The sequence below is a fragment of the Hordeum vulgare genome, chromosome 4H (genome assembly GCF_904849725.1).
Source record: "Hordeum vulgare subsp. vulgare chromosome 4H, MorexV3_pseudomolecules_assembly, whole genome shotgun sequence".
In the NCBI taxonomy this organism is placed as follows: domain Eukaryota; kingdom Viridiplantae; phylum Streptophyta; class Magnoliopsida; order Poales; family Poaceae; genus Hordeum; species Hordeum vulgare.
Window position 1 is genome coordinate 78,061,769 of NC_058521.1, and position 12,251 is coordinate 78,074,019.

The window sequence follows — 12,251 nt, forward strand, 5'->3', positions numbered from 1 at the left end:
GCTGGGCCTAGCGGTAGTACCGTTGGCCCTAGCGGTAGTACCGCTAGCCCTAGCGGTAGTACCGCTGGAGTGCTAGCGGTAGTACCTCTAGCTCGCGGTAGTACCGCCCCTGGTCAGCGGTAGTACCGCTCCAGGAGCTTAGTACCGCCTTCCTAGCGGTTGTACGTGGACGGACCTTTTGCGAAGACTTTCTTGGCGGTGGTAGTGATTATGCACTACCAGGGGCCCAGCGGTAGTACCGCTGGAGTGCTAGCGGTAGTACCGCTGCATCCAGCGGTAGTACCACTAGGCACGGGCTGTGAGTGGGAAAACGGTTGGATTTTCTCCCCCACTATGTAAAGGGTTCTTCTAGCTGTGGAACCTTATCTCTTACCCTCCCATGCTCCATTGTCGCTCCCTAAGCTCAAAAGTGCCCGATCTCTCTCCCTAGCCAATCAAACTTGTTGATTCTTTAGGGATTGGTTGAGAAGGCCTAGATCCACACTTCCACCAAGAGAAAAGTTGATTCCCCCACCAATCCCTTGCGGATCTTGTTACTCTTGGGTGTTTGAGCATCCTAGACGGTTGAGGTCACCTCGAAGCCACATTCCATTGTGGTGAAGCTTCGTGGTCTTGTTGGGAGCCACCAAGCTTTGTGTGGAGTTTGCCCCAACCTCGTTTGTAAAGGTTCGATCGCCGCCTTCAAGGGCACCTATAGTGGAATCACGGTACCTTGCATCGTCCGAGGGCGTGAGGACCATACGGTGGCCTTAGTGGCTTATTGGGGAGCATTATGCCTCCACACCGCTCCAAAGGAGACGTACTTCCTGTCAAAGGGAAGGAACTTCGGTAACACATCCTCATCTCCATTGGTTCCACTTGTGGTTATCTCTAACCTTTACTTTGTGTATGCATATGTTGTTGTCTATCTATTACTTGTCTTAGTAGCTCTCGTTGTTAGCTTCATTAAGGTTCACTCCATTGTTGTAATATTTGTGAACCCGTATGTTGTTTACCCTAACTTGCTAAGATTAATTAAAAAGTGGTCGTTGCCTATTCAGCCCCCCTCTAGTCAACCATATCGATCCTTTCAATTGGTATCAGAGCAACGTCTCTTTATTAAGGGTTTCACCACCCGAAGAGTATGGAAGGCGAAGAGGGAATTAACCATGGGCAACCCGAGGCCATGGACTTGACTTCGGTCACAAGGGACGACATGAATACGGCTATGGACGCCCTCAAGACGTCCTTGACGAACGAAGTCAAGACCATTCTTAAAGAGTTAATTGAGGGATTTAAAAGTCCACCCGAACCGGCGTTAGTGGTTAAACCCACCATCACCGATTCGGAGGCCAATTCCTGTAAGGAAGCGGCTAAAGGTACGCGACCTTCCTCATCTCAGGAAAAGGATGGGACTGGAATATATGCCTCAGTTCCACCCCCCATGGTCTATGGAGGATCCGTTCCCGCACCGCTCTTAATCCTGTTGGTCCTCCTCATAAGCTTGTGAAAGGTGACTTTCCTAACTGGGTATTTTCTATTAAGTCTCATTTGAATCACAGCTCAACAAACTTGTGGAGAATCATCGAGCAAGGATATTATCCCCATGATCCAAGCAACCTCACTCCAAGAGAAGATGCAGACAATCAATACAATCACTCCGCCTTGTTTATTCTCTAGTCCGCAGTGCCACCTGAAGATCTTCCTCACTTGCGTCCCTTCACTTTGGCCAAGGATTGTTGGGAGCATATTATGGTGTTGTACAAGGGAAGCTCAAGCATTCAACGATCCAACTATGAAGTGATACTTGATAAGGCCGATGAGTTTGTGATGAAGGAAGACGAGGACCCTCATGATCTCTATCGGAGGGTGACTGCTATTGCTGTGGCACTCAAGGATCATGGGAGCAAGGATGTGGATGATACATGGGTCAAGCGCAAGTTTCTCAAAGACATCATGCCTTTCAACAAAGCCATGTCATCTGTCATTCGTCAGCGGCCAGACTTCCACTCCTTGTCTTCCAGTGAGGTGTTGGATGAATTCATTGCAATGTCAATCATGAACGAAATAGCCGACAATGCACTTGCTTGTGTTCGCTCAAAGACAACTTTACCCAACCTTGCGTTAAAAGCAAAAGAAATGTTTGAAGAAGAAGAAGAGGATGAGGAAGAGGAGAGCTGCCCTGAAGACACAAAGTATGCCAATTATGAGCACATGGCTCTTGCATCAAGGCAATTCTGGGGCAACAAGAGGAACTCAAGACCCACCTTCACCAAGAAAAACTCGAGTGGATTCAAACCCAAACAACGAGTGAGGACATGTTATAACTGTGGTAACGTGAGCCACTTCATGGCCGAATGTCCCTATGAGAAAAGGGAAGACAACGGGGGCAAGCTCATTCGCAAAGACAAAACCAAATCATTTCCAATCAAGAGCAACTTTGTGAAGAAACCCCACCCAAAAGGGATGGTGGCCCTTGAAGAGTACCCTTGCGATGATGATGATGATGATATAGTGGCAACGGCAACTGTTTCTATTGCCACTACCTCTCCCCAGAAGGTGTCCCTATTCAACGCCCCCAACGAGAACCACATCACCAAGTGCCTCATGGCAAAAGGTATCTATCAGGTAACCCCCATCATTAAGACCAACATCACTACTGCTCCTTCATTGTTAAATTGTGTTGATGATAGTGATGTTGGGCAACTTAATGAGCATGATCTTGACAAATTTCTGTGCACTATTAAGGGAGAATCCAAGAAGCACTTTGTTGCTCTCTTGGAACAACTGGGTGAGGCCACTGACCTCATTGAGTCTCATGAGGAGACCATCTCCGAGCTTCAGGGACACAGTCGTGACTATGCCGATGAAACTGCTGAATTATCTATTGCTCTAGAAAAGGAGCGCACTCTTCGTTTGGCTCTTGAGGAGTCATATAATGACGACTACGCTAAAATGCAAAAGAAACTAGATCATGATGTTGTTCTTACTCGTATTCTTAAGTCTGAAAAGTATGCTCTTGGGGTTGGCCATGACAGACTCAAAGAGGAGTTTGACACACTTGGCAAGGCCCACAAGGTCTTGAAAGGTGTTCATTTCTCTCTGAAAGAGTCTCATGATCAACTCCAAGCAAAGCTTACCAAGGAGATATCTACTTGTCCTCCCTTTGTATTAATTGATAATGCTTGTGCAACTAATCCCTGTTGTGAGCATGTACATCTTGTGGAGGAAAATGCCAAGTTAAAGGAGAAACTTGAGAAGGGCCTTGTGGCATGCATACAAGGTGAGAAGAGCCTGAACGACCTCTTGAGCACTCAAAAAGGTGTTGTAGGAAAGGAGGGACTTGGACTTACCTCCAAGTCAAAAGGTAAAAGGAGGAACAGGAACAAACGATCTCCTACCCTCATGGACATCTTTGTCAAAGAGGGTGAGGGGACTCAGAAGGTGAACAGGAACAAGGTGGACTATGGAAACCTCAAGAAGGGCAAAACCATTCCTACTAACACAGCCGACAAACTCAATTCTTCTTATGTCTTATGTCGTGCTAGTGATGGGCATGTTTATGCCACATTTGTTGGGTCCTATGATGAGTATATTGAATGGGCTATCTGGGTTCCTTAGACCCTTGTCTCTAACATGAAAGGCCCCATTAAAAAATGGGTACCTAAAACCAAGCCTTGATCTATTGCAGGAGTTTGCTTCCGGTGGGGTGTCATGGTTGCTCGATAGTGGAGCAACAAATCATATGACCGGAAGCAAGGACTTAGTGGTGGATGTGCATCCTTCTCCATCTATGCCCACCCATGTCCAATTCACCGATGCATCCTCGTCAAAGGTATTGGGATTTGGTAAGGTGGTCGTCTCTCAAGAGTTATCTATTGAGAAGGTCATGCTTGTTGAGTCACTTGCCTACAATTTACTTTCGGTTCGTCAACTTTCAATTATGGGTTTTTCCACATTCTTTAATCTTGATACTGTGGTCCTCCCGAGGAGCAAGACTCTTAAAGTAGCCTATGTTGGATACGTCGAAAATGGTCTTTATGTGGTGAACTTCTCAAAGCGACCCACTAAGACCGCGACGTGTTTAATGGCTAAAGTTGATGTGGGCTGGCTTTGGCATCGCCATTTAGCTCATGTCAATATGAGATCTTTGCAAAGTCTTCTGACAGGGGACCATATTCATGGACTAACAAATGTGAGTTTTGCTAAAGATCGTGTTTGCAGTGCCTGCATTGAAGGAAAGATTCATGAAACTGCTCATCGTCCAACGACTCTCATCTACACTAAGAAGCCATTGGAGCTTCTCCATATGGATCCGTTTGGCCCTCCATCATTTGATAGTCTTGGAGGCAGAAAGTATTGCTTGGTGATCGTTGACGATTACTCAAGATACACCTGGGTATATTTCTTCAAAAAGAAGAGTGAAACTCAACAAACTGTCATCAACTTTGCTAATGAAGCTCAACGTCAACATGAAGCAAAGATCTTGATGATTAGAAGTGACAACGACACCGAGTTCAAGAACTACACCTTGGATGAGTTTCTAGGTGATGAGGGAATAAAAGACCAATATTCAGCACCATATACCCCTCAACAAAACGGCGTGGCAAAAAGGAAGAACCGGACCTTGATAGACGCTACAAGGACAATGATGGCAGAATTCAAATCTCCATATAACTTCTGGGCAGAGGCCATCAACACAGCATGTCATGCGTCCAATCGGCTCTATATCCGCAAAGGCTTGAACAAGACTCCGTATGAGATTCTAACTGGAAACAAACCCAATCTCAAGTACTTCCGGGTATTTGGTTGTAAGTGTTTCATTCTCAAGAAAGGTGCACATTTAGCTAAACTTGATTCTAGAGCACATGAGGGCATCTTTGTTGGTTATGCTACAAACTCTCATGCCTACCGTGTCCTCAACAAGTCCACCGGACTCATTGAGGAGACGTGTAACGTGGAGTTTGATGAAAATAATGGCTCCCAAGTGGAGCAAAGTGGTCTTTGTGATGTAGGTGATGAAATTCCTCCCCAAGCCATAACAAGAATGGGGTTTGGTCAAATACTCCCCATTGAGGAACCCCTTGTGCCCGAAGGAAAAGGACAATGCTCTACTCAAATGGAGCCATCACCTCCACAAGCCCCACATGCTTCCGATGAACAAAGAGAAGACTCTCAACAAAATGAACAAGCTCAAGGTCAAGATAAATTGCCCGACAATGATGATGTGTCTCATGATATTCAAGCACTCACCCAAGACTCCGAACCTGCTCATGATCAAGATCAAGTGCAACCACGAGATCCAGACCAAGTAGAAGCACAAGATCAAGATCAAGAGCAACCACAAATACAAGAACAAACTAGTGAACCTCCTCAAGTCGAAAGTCAAGATGATCAGGATACTGTCTCACAATTCCCTTCTACAGCACCAATAGCTGGTGCCAAGGGAGGCTCAAGACGCAAGGGCAAGCAAAGTAAACAAGTCGATGCTCCCCCGCTATCCAATGAAGAACTCTTGGAGAGTCGAGCAGCCAAGATTGCGAACAAGTTGAGAGTCAAGTCACATCTTATGAAGAATGTACTTGGTAATTTAAAAAGGGGAGTATCCACCCGTCAACAGATTTGGAATTATTGTGAGCATCACGCGTTTGTTTCGTATTGTGAACCTCAACAGGTACAGGAAGCGCTCGATGATGAAGATTGGCTTATGGCCATGCATGAAGAACTTAACAACTTCGAGCGCAACCAAGTGTGGGATTTAGTGCCAAGGCCAACGGAGGAACATAATGTCATCGTGACCAAATGGATATTCAAGAACAAGAAAGATGCCAATGGGATTGTGATTCGAAACAAGGCAAGATTGGTGGCTCAAGGCTACTCCCAAGTCGAGGGTATCGACTACGGTGAAACCTTTGCCCCTGTTGCTCGTCTAGAATCTATTCGCATGTTGCTTGCATTTGCTTCTCATCATAACTTCAAATTACAACAAATGGATGTGAAAAGTGCCTTTCTTAATGGTCCTTTAAATGAGTTGGTCTATGTCAAACAACCCCCGGGATTCGAACATGCCAAGCTCCCCAATCATGTGTACAAACTTAATAAGGCACTCTATGGCCTTAGACAAGCCCCACGTGCGTGGTATGAGTATCTTACTGAGTTGTTACAAGATCGTGGGTTTGAAATTGGGAATATAGATCCCACTCTTTTTACTAAGAGGGTTAAAGGGGATTTGTTCATATGCCAACTATATGTTGATGATATTATATTTGGCTCTCCTAACATTTCCTTCAATGAAGAATTTGCTGCACTAATGACTGAGAAATTTGAGATGTCCATGATGGGAGAGTTGAAGTTCTTCCTCGGGTTCGAGATTAAACAAGGCCTAGAAGGGACCTTCATCAAACAAGCCAAGTACACTCAAGACATGCTCAAACGGTTCGAGCTTGAAGATGTCAAACCGGTCAAGTTCCCCATGCCAACAAGATGCAAGCTTGGCAGTGATCCCAATGGTAAAGCAGTGGATCAAAAGGTATATCGCTCCATGATTGGATCCCTCCTTTACCTTTGTGCATCTAGACCGGATATTATGTTGAGTGTAGGGCTATGTGCACGGTTTCAATCCGCACCAAAAGAAAGTCATTATATGGCTGTTAAGCGAATCTTTCGATATTTGGCTCATACCCCAAACTTTGGCCTTTGGTATCCCAAAGGAGCAAACTTCAATCTAGTTGGCTATTCTGACTCAGATTGGGCAGGAGATTGTGTGGAGAGGAAGTCAACTTCTGGAGGATGCCAATTCGTTGGTCGCTCACTGGTAAGTTGGTCTTCAAAGAAGCAGAATTGCGTCTCTCTATCATCCACCAAAGCTGAGTATGTGGCAGCTGCAAGTTGTTGTGCACAATTGCAATGGATGAGGCAAACTTTAAAGGATTACGGTGTCACTTGTGACAAAGTGCCTCTTCTATGTCACAATGAAAGTGCTATCAAGATTTCCCTCAACCCAGTGCAACATAGCAAAACCAAGCATATTGATATTCGCCATCACTTCATTCGTGAACATATCAAGCTAGGTGATATTGAGGTTCACTTCATCCACACTGAAGAGCAACTTGCAGATATTTTCACTAAGCCCCTAGATGAAGCAAGGTTCCGGGAGTTAAGGCATGAGCTAAATATCATTGATTCAAGTAATGTGGATTGAAGCTTGGCACGTTGCACCTCACTATGCATTCTATCTTGTTCTAGATGTAGGCATGGACATAGGGGGAGTGTTGTTCTCTCAATGAACTTTTCCTCCCCCCATTATGTATAAATCGATCTAGTCTTTCACTTTAGCCATTGTCAAATGACACTTGTGCTTCAAAGACGAGCATTGGTCATGAACCCAAGGATAATTCTTCGCGGTGTCATACCTTTGTCTCAAACATAGGTGGCCTCGGCCATCACCACCACCTTTCTCTCATATAGAAGAAAGGATATAAAATGACAAGTCAGTATATCTTGCTGGTGCTATCTTCTTTTTCACTAACTTTTCATTTGCCCACGTTCTTCTCTTGTCCTAGGTCCCGTTGTGACATTTGCAGCGGTACTACCGCCAGGGGTAGCGGTACTACCGCCAGGACCCCAGCGGTACTACCGCCAGGACCCCAGCGGTACTACCGCTAGGGATAGCGGTACTACCGCGAGGATCCCAATCTACCACGACCTAACTAGGACATTTTTAGGGCTGTCTCAGGGGGAGCAGTACTACCGCCAGGGGGAGTGGTACTACCACCAGGACCCCAGCGGTATTACCGCCAGGTAGCGGTACTACCGCCAGGACCACAGCGGTACTACCGCTGGCCCGTACCCCTTGGGCTATATAAAGGAGGGGGAGCCCATTTTTCCTGCCTCTTTCTTCTTCCTCGCGGCTCCTCCCTCCCCCACCCCGAGCTCCCCCTATTTGAATCTCTATCCGTGGAGCTCCTTCTCTCTGTTGAGTTGGAGGGTTTGCGCCAGTTCTCCTTCCTCCTGCAAGTGCCATGGACCCCGGTAAAGCTCCTCCCCTTCTTCTCTTGGTTGATGTTCTTGTTCTAGGGTTAGGAGCATTGGTGGTTTGGATCCATGTCTTTGATATTGTGATTTGTTCTTGGATGGCATGAAGGAGGTATTCGAGGGGAGTGTAGGTCCTATGAATCTTTGCTTTTGTATTGCCATGCCCTAGGATTTACATGTTTTAGATCAAGCTCTTGGACTATGTTTGGATTAGATCTCAAACTTGCATTCTCTTGACTAGGCATGTACTTATTTAGATGGTACTTGTGATCCTCATGTGGTTCGGGCTGTGGTGGAGTTTTTAGTGATTATACACAGCCCATGGCCCTCGTAAAATCCATGTAGCCATCTCTATGGGTTCTCTTCATATTCAAATCTGAAAATCAAACCCCAGCGGTACTACCGCCAGGGGTAGCGGTACTACCGCCAGGAGGATTCTCTGTGTATTCTTTTCATTTGCTTGGCAAAGAGTGTTTTCTTTTCTGCTTTTTCTTGTTCATTGCCTTGACTCTTTTTGTCGCTCTTTTTCGGTGTGTGTTTTGTGTCACAGGTGGTGCTCGCCGCTCGAACCCCCCACAGGACACACAGTCAAAGCATTATCGCAATCCAGAGGCTCCAGAGGGCTCCGCCACTTTAGGTCTGCAACCCAAAAACAGGCCTTCAAGAAGACTGCTCACAAGGATAAGAGACTCAACCTTCGCACCATGCCCTCTAAGGATTTTCTGCGGTTCCGCAACCAAAACCACTATCTCCAAGAGCGGGCTGTGATCAAGAATGTCGAGCATGTTTGGGCAAGGGATCACTGCAGGATCTATCGTGATATCATCAACCATTTCAAGAAGAATTTTGTTCCCGTTCAGTGGATTGACCTGGCTCACCTTCAGCGGAACATGGACTACTTTGGTGACGCTCTCTCTCTGATTGACAAGCTGGGCATTAAAGACATCATCTCCTTCAAGACAGACTTTGATCCCAATGTTGTTGCCCAGTTCTATGTCACGGTTCACTTCTCGCCTGATGACAAGCGCTCCCTGGTGTGGATGACTGGGACTCAGAAGATGACAGGTTCCTGGCGTGAATTCATGGCATTCCTCAAGGTTGATTTTCAGGGAGCTCACACTCCACTTGGGTCGCGCCCTCATGCTACAGCTCCCACTGATAGGGCCTCCGCCAAGGACAGAATGCAGCAACTCTATGTGAAGAAAGGTGTGCTCCCCAGGCATCTGGACATCATGCATCAGATCTTCCGCAACACCCTCTTTCCTTGCATTGGCAACTTCGACGTGGTACATGGCTCTCTGGCTGAGATGCTACTGCTCTGTGAGGAGGCTATGACTATGGAGTCTGCCCCTCCTGATATTTCTGATGTGATGTTCACTGAGCTCTGGAACTGCATCATGATGTGCAAGGTTCCCATCTACGGGCCCTACTTGTTTGCTTATATCCGTCAGAAGTGGCAAGACACCTATCCACAGGAAGAGTTATACATTCAGCCTGACTACTTTGTGCACGATCCTGTCAAGCTTCGCGTCAAGGACAAATGGGCCAAGCCATCAACTTTATCTCAGCACATGGACACTGACGCAGAGACTGCTGCTGACAGAGGAACCGCCTCTCAGTCCCGCTCTTCTGCCATGCCATCTTGGGCCATGAAACTGCAGGATAAGATGAAGACTCTTTTCTGTATGCAGGCTAAGGGCCAGTATCAGACGCACGTGGCTCAGAAGGAGAACCGTCAGAGGCACAAGCGTGTCCTGAGGACACTTGATGTTGACATCTCAGGGGGATTAGAGGACGACATCACTCCATAGGCTGCTTGGATGCGGGCTCAAGGTTACAAGTGGTCTGGCGCTGAGGAGGAAGAGGACAATGAAGAGGAGCAGGACGATCCGGATTCTACGGACGAGTCTGGCATTGATGAGGATGAGGAGTGACCACCTGTGGCGTTAGGTGTGCCCCTTTTTGGTGTCTTGTGCCAAAGGGGGAGAGAGTCTAGGAGCTGGATTTGCTTTGAGAGTTGAACTTTGCTTAGCTTTGCTTATCTTTCGTGTTTTGCTTCGAACTTGGTTTGCTTCTATTTTGCTATCTTTGCTTTGTGTGACGTGAGACATGAACTTGTGTGAGATTTATTTCCATCATATGCTGTGAGTCATATGCTCCTTATTCTCATATATCTCTATCTTTTTGTTCTCATATTATTCACTGTGCAAATCCGGCATTGTCATCAATCCACCAAAAAGGGGGAGATTGTTGGGGCATATTTTATGCCTAAGTAATTTTGGTGATTGATGACAGTACCGCAAAGGACTAACTGTGTGTATTAAGATTTCAGATAACACACGTCAACGGCACAAGACGACTCGCCCCCTCTTTCGTGGAATAGAAGCACGGTGTTCTCTACGATTCTCTTTATTTGAGTCATAGGAAAGCCGTACTATTAAGAGGGGAACCGTAGTGGAAAGGTCTGGGTGGAATCAATCTTGCACGCGCACACTTCACCTCTTTACCCCCTTGCCGGCAACTTTGGAGTGGCTCCCGCCTAGGTGTTTCTTTCTTCTTTGCAAATGGTCCCCCAGCGGTAGTACCGCTGGCCCTAGCGGTAGTACCGCTAGCCCTAGCGGTAGTACCGCTGGAGTGCTAGCGGTAGTACCGCTGCAGCAAGTAGTAGTACCTCTAGCTGGCGGTAGTACCGCCCTTGGTGAGCGGCAGTACCGCTCCAGGAGCTTAGTACCGCCTGCCTAGCGGTTGTACGTGGACGGACCTTTTTGCGAAGACTTTCTTGGCGGTGGTAGAGCGGTAGTACCGCTGCAGCCAGCGGTAGTACCGCTGGAGTGCGAGCGATAGTACCGTTGCATCCAGCGGTAGTACCGCTAGGCACGGGCTGTGAGTGGGAAAACGGTTGGATTTTCTCCCCCACTATATAAAGGGTTCTTCTAGCTGTGGAACCTTATGTCTTACCCTCCCATGCTCCATTGTTGCTACCTAAGCTCAAAAGTGCCCGAGCTCTCTCCCTAGCCAATCAAACTTGTTGATTCTTTAGGGATTGGTTGAGAAGGCCTAGATCCACACTTCCACCAAGAGAAAAGTTGATTCCCCACCAATCCCTTGCGGATCTTGTTACTCTTGGGTGTTTGAGCATCCTAGACGGTTGAGGTCACCTCGAAGCCACATTCCATTGTGGTGAAGCTTCGTGGTCTTGTTGGGAGCCTCCAAGCTTTGTGTGGAGTTTGCCCCAACCTCGTTTGTAAAGGTTCGGTCGCCGCCTTCAAGGGCACCTATAGTGGAATCACGCTACCTTGCATCGTGTGAGGGCGTGAGGAGAATACGGTGGCCTTAGTGGCTTATTAGGGAGCATTGTGCCTCCACACCGCTCCAACGGGGACGTACTTCCTATCAAAGGGAAGGAACTTCGGTAACACATCCTCGTCTCCATTGGTTCCACTTGTGGTTATCTCTAACCTTTAGTTTGTGTATGCATATGTTGTTGTCTATCTCTTACTTGTCTTAGTAGCTCTCGTTGTTAGCTTCATTAAGGTTCACTCCATTGTTGTAATATTTCTGAACCCGTATGTTGTTTACCCTAACTTGCTAAGATTAATTAAAAAGTGGTCGTTGCCTATTCACCCCCCCCTCTAGTCAACCATATCGATCCTTTCACTAAGTGTAAGTCACGGGATCTTGTATTACGGAACAAGTAAAGAGACTTGCCGATAACGAGATTGAAATAGGTATGCGGATACCGATGATCAAATCTCGGGAAAGTAACTGTTGGAAATATGCCCTAGAGGCAATGATAAATAGTTATTATTATATTTCCTGTTGAAAGATAATCGTTTATTATCCATGCTATAATTGTATTGAATGAAAACATAGATACATGTGTGGATACATAGACAAAACAATGTCCCTAGCAAGCCTCTAGCTGGCTATCGAGTTGATCAATGATAGTCAAGGTTTTCAGACTATGTGCAAGTGTTGTTGCTTGATAACTGGATCACATCATTAGGAGAATCATGTGATGGACTAGACCCAAACTATGAACGTAGCATATTGATCGTGTCGTTTTATTGCTATAGTTTTCTGCGTGTCAAGTATTTGTTCCTATGACCATGAGATCATATAACTCACTGGCACCAGAGGAATACCTTGTGTGCATCAAACGTCACAACGTAACTGGGTGACTATAAAGGTGTTCTACAAGTATCTCCGAAGGTGTCCGTTGAGTTAGTATGGATCAA